General features: G+C 35.7%; 1 protein-coding gene and 1 long non-coding RNA gene across 5 annotated transcripts in view; one reads left to right on the top strand and one right to left on the bottom strand.

Annotated features, from left to right (window-relative positions):
• Positions 1-12,610, bottom strand: part of MAGI2 (membrane associated guanylate kinase, WW and PDZ domain containing 2) — a 1,446,920-nt gene that overhangs the window by 813,249 nt on the left and 621,061 nt on the right. The gene's annotated exons all lie outside the window — the stretch shown is intronic.
• The window catches only part of LOC145524124 (uncharacterized), a 36,771-nt gene continuing 26,992 nt past the window's right edge, over positions 2,832-12,610 (top strand). Inside the window, exon 1 of the long non-coding RNA XR_014067216.1 lies at positions 2,832-2,927. This is a non-coding gene — a long non-coding RNA (uncharacterized LOC145524124). The remainder of the gene's footprint in view (positions 2,928-12,610) is intronic.

Raw genomic sequence — 12,610 nt, 5'->3', positions numbered from 1 at the left:
ACTTCTGCTTTTTCACACTTAAATATTTTTTACATAAAGGATGAGAACAGTATCAGAATCAAATATGATGAGTGCATTTATTTTGTACTTTGAAATATAACATTATATCCAATAGACTATGCAGTACCCTTCCTATTTTATCTTCTGTTAAATCCTTTGTCCTGTCAGCTGAACTCATTTATCATCTCTCCTGACAACAGGAATTTTCTCACATCTACATCGTTGCTTCCCCTTCCTAGAGTGAATTCTCCTTCCTTTGTCCATCTCCACTTTATCTTTCCTTCAAGTACTCACTGCTAACAACATGCATAAGAATCTACCCCTTCTTTAGTATGGTTAACACTTACGGTCTAATGATATTATAAACAGCAGCACCAGGAATAATCATACTAATACACAACTTTCAGGTTAGTTCCACGGGATTTAGCTTTTAAAGTTCTCAGAATAACTCCATGAGGTACTATTATCATCACTTAACCATTAACGAAAGTGGTCTGGAGACTTAAATAATTTCACCAAAGATCACAAGACTAACAAATGACAGTTTCTAGATTAGGACCCAAGTCGGTCTGTGTTACATGATTAATATCATATTGTATTTTACTTCCCGAGCATCTGGAACTCAAAAGATGGCAGTTGGTTATATCTTAGATAGCATTACTATTTTGGCTTCTGCTCTTTTGTATATTGGCTGAAGGAGTTGGACTTGCTCTGGATTTAAAGCCTTTCTCTGCCACTCTAAGCTGTGTAACCAAAGGCAAGTCATTTAGCCTCTCTGTGCTTCCTCTTTCTCACCTATCTCATAGTTTCATCTTGTAGCTTAAGTGAGAATCCCTCTTAAGTATTTAAGATAATGCCTGGAACTAAAGCCCACTAAATGTTAATTATCATTTTTATTATCATTATTGTTGTTATTAGCAAATGAGAAGCAAATTTTCTATGTATTCCCATATGAGTTTTCCCTCTTATCCAGAGATTTTAGGGGGGAAAAAGCACCACTGGTTCTGTGTATTATTAAATGTAGTTTAAGTAGCTTTCATTCTAGTCTACACAACTACAGTCAATTTGGTAAAATTAGAAAGCTGCACCAACTAGTACTTAACTAATCATGAACTACATATATGGCTTTATTATTAGATCTGAAAAGTACAGTCTCTTGAGACATTTGTGATGGCTCCTAGCAGGTAGAGAATAGAAATTACACAACTTTTTAAAAGCAGCACTTTTATTTTAGCAATAAAATAAATACTATTTTTTCTTAAAAACCAATTATGCCTGCTCTATGTAAAAACTACTCCTTTTTCTAAATAAATATTTCCTATATCTCCATGGAACATTTCCTTACATTAGAGATATGTTTATTAGGAAACTAAATTTCTTTTAAGTGTGCAATGTACTTGTCAGTTAAGTGCATGTTTAGTGTAGATATGGTATTATGCTTCAAAATGAAATAAATAGATCTCTTACAGTGGCAAAAATTCTACACAAGAATTATGATTATCTCATTTGCAAACTATAGGCAAACATAACATCAAGAAGATTTTCATGGGAAAATATCCTACTTTTTAAGGTTTGTGTGAGTGTGGACTAAATGATTGATGTGATACCCTGTTGTTTATTGGGTGTGCATGCAGACTACTTTGGGTTTGCAGAGCAAAATCTCTGGGAACTTTTTCTCCTTGCTTCATAGGCTGCATGGCAATTTTCATCAAAAACAACTTATCTCTTTTTGACTGTTTATGCCAAATTAATGCATTTTCAGTCACTGTAAAAAGTATCCTATTCTACTTGAAGACAGTAATATGTATGTGCATGCTTGCATAATTATCACAGGCAATGGTTAAAGTTTCATTATCCCATTCTGAGAGAAGAAAAGCAAGAAGCAGAAAATTTCTGCTTTGAGTTTTTCTTTAGCCTTGACTATCCAGCCAAAGCAGGTGCTTTAAGAATGGCCTTTAAATATAGAAGGGTGACAAAGACACAGGACTTTAGAGACCCTGATTTCACTATTTCCCAGCTGTGTGGTACTAGATAAGTTACTCATTTGTAAAACAGAATTCTATCTGTTGCATAGAATTCTCAATCATCTAATGACATAATGCAATAAAGTGCTAACCATAATACCTAGCACACCATTTCCATTACCATTTTCATCACCAACATCATCAACACCATCACATCATAAACACTACCATTACTGCCATCACCGTCACAATCATCATCTTCCTTCTCATCACCATCTCCAATACTTACCATGTACCAAGCACTGCTCTAAATAATCACACAATACATGATAGCTTCCTTTATGATTGTTACAGTATTTTTTATTGGTTTTCAGCTCATGACATTATATATTCTGAGCCTATTGCCCTGATATAAAACATACCATCATGTTCCAATAGGTCTCAATCAAAACAGAAACTTACACTTAAATGACTCTCAGTACATGAAGTAAAAAAAGAACATAACATGCTTTTCCCTTCACTAATCTTTCCTCTCCATAAGCCATTCTTAGGACCAGATCAAGCACATGGATGGCCCTCCTTAGATGATTTCTAAGTCCTTTAAGGGTAATTTATCATACATTAGCAATGCATATAAAAACATGCTTCATATTACTGAGGAGACCAAAGCACAAGTAGAAGTGAAGTGCTTTCTGTACCAAGGAGGCACAAATAAATTCCATTGTTGACAGCTGTCCTTTATGAATCTCATTTCTGATCTCATAATGAGTCATCCCACTGCTGACTTCCGAAAACCAGGCTGCATTGTGATCTTTTATTTTCTTCAGAAGCTCACTGTTTTCCAAAATCTTTCATCTACTTTACCATGTGAACTCTTCCAGATGGACTTGAATGGGGGTGTATATGGGTTACCTGCTCTATAAGACCAAATTTGCCTGGATTGAGTCTGGACAATACTGTAAAGTAGGTGCAATTTGTCATCAGTGCCTTCCAACTTTCCTTCATCTGACATTTAAATCACTCAGTGGCACTTTCTCTATTGCTGTCAGAGTATTTTCTGATTTTGATTTTTATCTCATAGCAAAACCAAAATTCAGGAAAATACACTGTGTACATTTGTATGTGTTACTTGAAGTAAGGATACCTGTGGTCTTAGTGACTTGGATGGTTTGTATAATCTCTTAAAATGAAGACATTCCTTGGAAATAGAAACTAAAAAGTAATTCCCACAGATTCTAAACCATGTTTATTTAAATAGATAGAACTCAACAGGGTATATTTCTTACAAAGCCCAGTTTCAAATTATGAAGACAAATGAATATAGTGGGAGCTAAATACTCTGACTTTGCAAATTAATTTTGGAAAAAATGGCATTGGATGGGCACCTTGGTTTTGAATTATAATGCCACCTTGAACTGATTGTGTGACTTTGGGCGAGATAGCTTAATATCCCTGAGTATTATTTTTTTCATTGTGTAAAATAGAGAATACAATATCTAAAAGTGAATCAAATCAAGGAACTGCTAGCATAGCATCTGGAATATAATAGACTCTCAGGAAATAGGATTTTCCTTTTTGCTGTTCCTAAGGAGTCAGTCACCTACTAAATAGCTCCTTTTTTCCATGGGTCATCTTCCATGGGTCACCTGATCTACTCACATCTCTTTTGTTCACCTGACATTTGCCTTTAGTGTCTTTCAGCATAAATGGTTTCACTGTTCAAGTAAAACGTGCTTTCACAGAGGGTCTAAATTTTAGTCAAGTAATCTACTTTCCCCAAGGCATCAGAACAACAATAAAACCAAAATGAAATTAAACTGAATTGAAAAAATAGGGAGAAAAGTAAAGAAAGAAGAGAAGGATAGAAGAGAGGGAATTGAGAGAAGAAATAGTTACAGGACCTACCCAGAGGCCAGGAGGTGGTACTATAGGAGAGTAGAGAGAATTTGAGTGAACTTTATTAGGGTTCAGGAGACCTGACCTTGGGTAACTTGCTTAATGTTAATGATTTTCTCTATGAAAAGACCTCTCTATCAAGTCTTTTCCCAAGACCTCATTCAACTCATAGATTTTTGGTTTCAGGCCATTAAGAAGTAAAACATATCTTGAAGACCCTCCAACATTGACACTAAGTGGGGTTGGCTCCCACTGACTCAGCCTGACTGTTGTCAGACATGGCTGCATGTTTTACCAACCTCAGCTCACTTACTGTCTGTGGTAGTATATTATCACCATTTTAAAGAGGAAGAATTTTTGGCTCAATGAGTTTACGTGACTTTCTCAAGGTCAAAGAGGCAAAAAGATAGACCAGGGATTAACAACGTCTTTCAATACAAAGCCAGAGGTAATTTTTTTATGTACTGTGGGTGCATGTTGCCACCCAAGGGTCAGAAACTGGGACAAAATCTATATAGGAGTTAAACCTTCATTGAATGACCCTGTGATGATATTTTAGATAAATGTGAAGAATCCTGAAACAGTCATGGAAATTTGAGGAAAGTGTGCCCGGTTATGGCAGTGATATGCTGTTTAATGTTTAACAATTGGCTCTATAAAAACCTCAAAATAAACTAATTTGTAGCATTGGCCAATTTTTGTGGAGTAAACAGGCCACCATAGCCAATTTCAAGCTATCAACTTAAAGTCCCTGAGCTGGAGTTGAGAAGAAATGTACACAAATGGCTCTTTCAGGCCAGTGTGTCTGTCTCCAGCATATCACTGCATGTGCATGTGTGTGCATATGTGTGTATGAACTTGAATTTATATGCTGGTTTAATTTTCTTAAAAACATAACAAAATGAGAGGGTGAAATATCTATGCAAATGCTTTTCAAGTAAGTATGAGTACCATATGTTTCAATTATGTGCTAATTTTCTCTTTTGGACAACTATGCAGATCACTAGTCTATCTTTAAATTTCAAAATATGACTGTCAATAATATCAGCAAATGAGGGAAAACAAAATCCAAGCTCCCAATCTTTTAAAATATTTATTTATTTATTTGGCTGTGCCAGGCCTTAGTTGTGGTACGCACGATCTTTAGTTGAGGCATGTGACTGTAAGTTGCAGCATATGGTATCTAGTTCCCTGACTATGGATCGAACCCAGATCTCCTGCATTGGGATTTTAGCCACTGGACCACCAGGAACTCCCAAAGCTCCCAGTCTTGACCATCTTATTTCTTTCCATATGTTGGTGATTCTTGCATCAGTTTTGAATGGATACTTCAAAAGATGTTTTGTGTGATGTTTCCTCCAGTTAGCCAGCAGGTGACAACAGCAGTATTTGTTAGTACTGTCTCAGCAAAGGGCCATGAGGGAAACCTGATCAGAAAGGAAGAACAAAACTATCCCATGGCCCTGTATTCCTTATTCCTCACCTTAAAGTGCCATAACTGCTTGAATTCCTCTGAGATAAAGGCAATGTGCCTGACAACTTGTAGGAAAATTGCAGGCACAGTCTACAGAGCTCCATGAGTAGGCAGAGGAGTTGTCATTTGTGTAGAATGCCTCACAAATGATATTTGGATAGATTGTTTGAGGAATGATTTCTGATTGCTGATACAATTTACTACATCTTATTCATTTCTTAAAATCATGAGAGACAGAAGTAAGAATATAGCAGAGGGTTAAATGTGAAGAGTATTCTTATATAAGAAAATTTGCACAAATGCTTGAAGTATTGATTATATAAATGTGCAGAAATTTCTCCCCACCCATTAAATAAAAGAAAAATAAGAAGGATGCTGAACACATCACTGCTATTTAGAGGAAAATGAGTTCCAAATTGAGGAACAACTCCCTTTTTAAAAATTATGATAAAGGGGATGAAAGAATCCTAAAATTTTAATTGTTATCTACAGAACAACATACTTATATCTGAGGATAGACAAAACAGTAAATAAAAATGCTATAAAAAGTTGAAATAAGAAATAATTGTTTTTAAGAAACATTAAGAAATAAGAAATAATATTAATAGAAGAAACAATGCTTTAGGACCATATTAAAGCAAAGGATATTAACAATGGGAAGAATATTCTATTAGCTTGGTAGGCACCAGGACAGACGGCTGAAAGGAACTGTGTTTTGGAGACTGCAGAATTTTTGGCTTGATCTTTAAGAACAAAATATAAATATCATTCTTCAGTCATTGTTTTTCTTTCAAATACAGAATTAAGTTAGAGTAACCCCTTGAACTTTCTTCCTAAATGATTTTTTTTTTAAATTTCACACTGTTCTAAGTTTTAGAAAACTTCATAAATAATGAAAGCAAAAGAAAAAAATCAAAGCATGATTCAGATTTTTCAAAAATTGATAAGGTCTTTAAATTTTAGATTGTCAACTTAAGAAACAGAATTCAATGTAATGAAGTTAAAAATAGCACAAATTGAGTCAAAGCTAAAGTTCATCAAACTTAGGAAGAGTATTAGCCTGCAGGTGAGCATTTCCAATAGGACAGCTGGAGTAGGAGTGAAGAACAGTCATCATAAATTCCTTAGGTAAAATAAATAGGTCTTAGTAAACAAGTGGCTGTCTGGTCATGTACAAGAACACTTGGAAGGTGATCAATTATAATGACTATACAAAAACTTAGGTGCATACCTGAATGAAGATTGAAGTATCTTTTAATAATGAAACAAAATTTAATGCTAAAATAAAATCTAAAGGGTGTCCTAAAATGGTCATCAGTAGGAAAAATTATGTTTTCCAGAATGATTCATGACATAAAGCCACGTTGGCTTTGTTTTTGAAGAATGTTGATTTGATGTGGAGATGGTTTGATGCATTCCTCTGAAACTGTATGTGTGTTTGCAAGATGTGAAAGAGCATCATTATAACTGTCCCATGATTTACAGGGCTATTTTGGATACTACTTTTTAAATTGGTTTCCAGTGATTTTGGAAGAAAGTTCCACTGTATATGAGCTTTGGAGCTTTGACCCCTGTGGATTTTCCCCACTGGAATTCAATAAAATGTAACTGAATTAAAATGGGTGAATCCACAGTGTCAATTGCTGGCTCTCAGGTTAAAAAAGTTTCATTTTTCAGGCACGTATCTCGACAAGTTGCTGAGTCCAGGACCCAGGCTTTTAGAAAGGAGTGCCGTACCAATAAACACCTGTGTGCATTAATAAACAGTAAAATAACTACAGTAGTGAAATAGCATTTAATTTTACAAACAGTAGAAAAACTCAACATATTTCTATTCTAGCACACAGGATGTGGCCTACTTCTTTAAAATGTCAAGCATAGAGACACAGATTTTATTTAAAGAACACAGAAACACTTCGTTCCTTCTTTGATGGACTCAAGGATATAGTCTTTCCTCATCAGGGAAAAGATAAGTTTGATGCTGTTTTCTGAATGGTTATATGAACATAATAGGGTTGTCATAGGGTATCAGGGAGCTCTCAAAGGCATTATCTCATTTCCTCATTATAAGCAAATATGATAAGACATATAAAACTCAGAAAGGGTAAGTGTAAACCAAGATTTTCTTCTGTACATTTTTTTTAACCATTAAATAATGCAATAGCTAAGAACTATTTTCTGCATCACTCTGCAGGTTCTAGCTAGGCATGCATGGTTCCTGGCTTAAGATGAACAGGCTTTTTCTTCATATATGTACATATATGCATATATCTACATTTATAAGGGGGAAAATATTTACATAACCCTTTACTTACATTTGTATCTATATGTTTATTAATGTAAAATGCACATAAAAATTAAAACTAACCAAGGAGATAATAAAGTTATCATCCTTGAGTTTTGTTACAACATACTTTTTGAAGTTATCATTAAACTTTAGAAAGTCAAACAAAATGACATTAATTAAAATATTTTAAAATGAGATAAAAATCTACCTAAAAAGAATGCTTTTAATTTTGTTCTGCTCCAAGTTAGTTTGTTTAAAAGTTGATTAGGTTTGTGGAAGTCTGAATTTGCAAACAAAATATAAAATGGGTACTTTTTTTAGAAACCATTTCTATTGGCGGTAGAAGACCAAAAGTTGTGTGAGTGTTCTATTTTAATTTCTATAAATTTGGAACAGTCCTAAAAGGTTTTAAAAAGAAGAAATCACAGATTAGTTTTATTTTTTCTTTTTAACTATTGAGTTGAAAAGCTCTTAACAAAAGTTTTACACAATGAATTGTCTATTTTGCCATCAAGTCAAAATTATCGACTTTGATACCACTCACTTTTCCTCTCTGGGCAAGTATATAGCATTTTTGTTTGTACTCTGTCATTTGTTTTCTTTTTTGGGATTTAAAACTATGTCATTTACTCACATAATTGCTCCTCTCATGGTCATATCTTTATTCCTTGCTTTTGAGAAAGCCATGCTATTTATTTCTCCTCTTTCTTGTCCCATAGGTGAGTCACCTAGCTTATTTGAGCTAAGTGTCCATATCTATAAAGTGAAAAAGTAGACAAGATATTCTTTATGATTCATTCTAATTTTGAACTTTACGCAGTTTAAGAGAAAATCTGAAAAGTCATACAATATGATGTAATATTAGAAGGCAAGGACAAGGAAAGTTTCTTTTTCATTATTTGCAAAACGTGCCTAGACATAATTCCCTGCCTGATATTTTATATCACAGATACGTTCACATTGCGAATGTGAGAGAGAGAAATGGTGAAGCAGAGAAATAGTGAGGCAGGTGCAGAGAGACAGAGAAGGGTCTACTGGACATTTATGGTTTACATATGTATTAGAGGTGGTAGTTAAGTGCTATGACACCTGCAAACACCCCACTAGCCTCTCCTCTCTCTGTTAAAAGCAGCTCAATGCTTTCAGGTACCCTGGGGAAAAACAAACAAATAAAAACTTTGGCATTGCCCTTGCCTCCTCTGTCTTTCACTCCCCAGAGCAAATCTGTCAGCAAATCCTGTCAGCCCTACCTTTAAAATAGAGTCAAAATCTAATCTTTTTTCACTACTCACACTACCAATAGGCTACTATCATGTCTAATCTAGATTATGGCAGTAGCTTAACTGGTATCCTCATTTCCGGACCTTGTTAAAACAGAAATCAGATCCTTTCAGTGAGTTTTAACCTCAAAGATGTTCCATCTGATTCAGAGTAAAATCTGATGTCATAACACGATTTATGAGGCCCTTGACAACTTGCAGGCCTCTTCCAATGCCTTCCCTCTCACTGTGCACTGAGTTCTGGACACACTCACCTCTTTATAGTCCTCTTAAAACAGCAGGGACTTCATTGGTGGTCCAGTGGTTATGAATCTGCTTGGCAGTGCAGAGGACACACAGATTCAATCCCTCCTCCAGGAAGATTCCACATGCCTCAGGGCCCAAGAACCACAACTCCTGAGCCTGGGCCCTAGAGCCTGAGAGAATGAGAATCTGCCCACGAGAATGAGAAGAATTTGCAGGGCAACTACAGAGTAGCTCCTTCCCTCTGCAACTAGAGAAAGCCTGTGCACAGCAATGAAGATCCAGCACAGCCAAAAATAAAAACTAAGGAAAAAAAAAAAACAAAAAAAAAACCCAAACCAGCAGGCAGACTCTGACATGAGACTTTTGCAATTAATGTCCCCTCTGCCTGGAAAGCTCTTCTCCTAGATAGCCACATGGCTAGCTTCCCCATTCTTTTCAGATCTTGATTCCAAATTTAACTTCTAAACTGAGACCCTTCTTGACCATCCTGCCTAAATTTCATCCCATCTCAACTTGCACCCTTACTTCTCCCCACTCCTCCCCCCATATATACATCACACTTTCCTTTCTGTCTTTTATTTTTTTAGCACTTATCAGTATCTAACATATTGCTTACTATTATGTATTTTAATTATTTTTTTTAAAATTCTGTGACACCTCATTAGAATGTAAGCTTGGTAAGGCAGGGATTTGAGTCAGTTTTGCCCATTTCTCTATCATTAGTACCAAGAACTGTGCCTGGCACATAATCCTCCATAAGTATTTGTTGAATTGAATTACATTGGATGGAACAAAGAATGGAAACTGTGAATTATGCTCCAGATAGAAAATTAGGAGTATGAAGGCCATTGCTTGGTAAAGAAAAATATGTATAAACTACTTGGGAGTACGAACCCACTTTGGAGGTTCATTCAGTGGTCTCAAGTTACAAATGAGAAAACTGTGTCCAGAGCAGTTAAGGTCACAAGGACAGTTAGTTGAAGACCATAGGGCTAGAAGTCTGATCTTTAAACCATCCTATTCCAGGACACTTCCTAGAGATACAAACCATTTAATCACCAAGTTTAACCAGGACAAAACACAATCAAGATAAAAAGGATTTTTTCTGCTTGCCTCGATTGCTACCAAACCTATCAAGTTATCATTAGCCATAAAAATGTTGGATAATATCTGCTAATTATAATAATAATATCCCCTTAATAAGAATTAACATTGCATAAAACATAAAAACACATTGAAAACTCTCAAACAAAAAGCAATAGCAAATTACTATTGCAATTGCAATAGCAATCAATAGCAAATTGCTATTGCAAAAAAGCAATAGCAATCAATATGGTATGGAAAGTGGGTAGAGGTGTAGATGATAAGAGTGGCAGAATGTTGACAATTAATAGAAATAGGTGATGGCTAAATGGGCTTCCCAGGTGGCACTAGTGGTAAAGAACCCACCTGCCAATGCAGGAGATGCAAGAGACACAGGTTCAATCCCTGGGTCAGAAAGATCCCTTGGAGGAGGGTATGGCAACCCACTCCAGTATTCTTGCCTGGAGAATCCCATCGACAGAAGAGTCCAGCAGACTACAATCTATGGGGTAGCACAACACACACACACACACACACACACACACACACACACACACACACACGTCCGTTTACTTTCTCTTTACTTTAAAATTTCTATAATTAAAGTTTAAACATTAAAAATAAATTAGAAACAAATCTCAAATTCCAACTCATTTTTTTTTTCTAAGTCCTTTAAAAAATAGTTAGAACCAAATCAGTAACCATTTGCTTCATTCTCTGCTTCTTTGTGTGTGTGCTCAGTTGTGTCTAGCTCTTTGCGGCCCTATGGACTATAGCCTGCCAGGCTCTTCTGTCCATGGAATTTTACAGGCAAGAATACTGGAGTGGGTTGCTATTTCCTACACCAGGGGATCTTCCAGACTGTTTCTGACCTTGGCAGGCAGATTCTTTACCACTGTGCCACCTGGGAAGCCCCCTCTCAGCCTCTTTATCTTCTCTTAATTCAAGAATACAGAATCCTATTCTCCTACCTGTCATGTTGGGGCAAAGTAAATTCTGAAGGACCCCACATAAGCTTGACACTGTAGTGGTCCCCTTGAGAGTGGTGCTCCATGAAGTCAAGTGTACTTACAGTTCATGGAATCAGATCCCCATTCTTTACTAAAAGAGGAACCTGTACATTTCTTTCCCTCCCCTAATTTAGAGGCAAAAGGGTAATAAAAATGTATATGTGGCATAGTTAATTTTTTTGGTACTGAAGAAGAATTTCTCCTCTATGGATTATCACTTACATAATCAATATAATCTTATCTATTCTAAATTCCTAGCTTTTCATCTTTTGATTTGAGACCAACCAAAATTCACTTTCAACTTTCCTATAGATTACAGATTACTTCATTGATGATTTTCATTTTATTTGTTTTATTTTTAATTCTCCATATTTTTATTTTAACTTTAGGACTCTCCAGCTATATAGAATTTCACAAGTTCCCTTCATTTTACCCTTGACTGCTCTTTCTCTGCATTCTCCTAGTCTCTTCATTTTTTCGTTTTCCTTATCGACACCTATCTTTACCTATCATGAAAAAAAGTATAATTTCATCTAGTGTATATGACTCATAGATGTATAATCCAGTTCAAATTTTTATAATTCAGGACTAAACTAGGAAAGTGCTAAACTTCACACTTTTCTACTAAGGGAATCACTTTTCCCTTGGGAAGGCCTCTAGCTATAACTCTACTTAAGTCTTCTTTCATCTTGCTACTTGAATATAGTCATGATGTCCCTTGAAATATCCCTATATGATGTCATTCCCTGATTAAAGCCCTTCACAATTGCCCTGTTGCAGTTGAGGCAAAATCCAGCTCTTCTTTCTCAGAGGCCACGTAAGATTTGGTTTATCTGCTTCTGTAGCCCTATGGGAGATCTCACTGGCCTTCCCTCAATTCCTTCCGAACTCCTACCTATGGTCACTTCTCTACAGGTCCTCTGTCTCAGCCCTTCATTGATTTACTTCTTAGCACCAACAACAGATTACTTTTATATTTTTATTCATTTGTGTGCTTTCACTTAAAAATCTACTTTCACTATATTGTGAGCTCCTAAAGGACTAAAATCTCCTATTTGGCCACTATTCTCTCCCTAAGCTTTTATAAAAACTAGGATACAATGGTTAGGAGGAACATTAATTTGAGCTATATAAGTCTCACAAATATATATTTGGTTTATTCTTTCTTCATCTCAGGGAAATAAGAAGCCTTTCCATTTTGGTTAATAACAAAGTCCTAGTCATCTTAAATCTTAGAATTCTGGGTTTTGTTTGCCTTTCTATTTGTTCATGTGTTTGTTTTGCTATCACTAAGCTTGTCAAACTGACATTTCTACATGTGTCCCTGAGCCTCTTAACATCAGAAACTGCTAGGTTGTAAGATGTTACAG

This window comes from Giraffa tippelskirchi, chromosome 10, assembly GCF_054371585.1.
Source record: "Giraffa tippelskirchi isolate mGirTip1 chromosome 10, T2T-mGirTip1v1.2.pri, whole genome shotgun sequence".
Taxonomy (NCBI): Eukaryota; Metazoa; Chordata; class Mammalia; order Artiodactyla; family Giraffidae; genus Giraffa; species Giraffa tippelskirchi.
The sequence above is the reverse complement of the archived record's forward strand: the minus strand, read 5'-3'. Positions and strand labels throughout refer to the sequence as shown.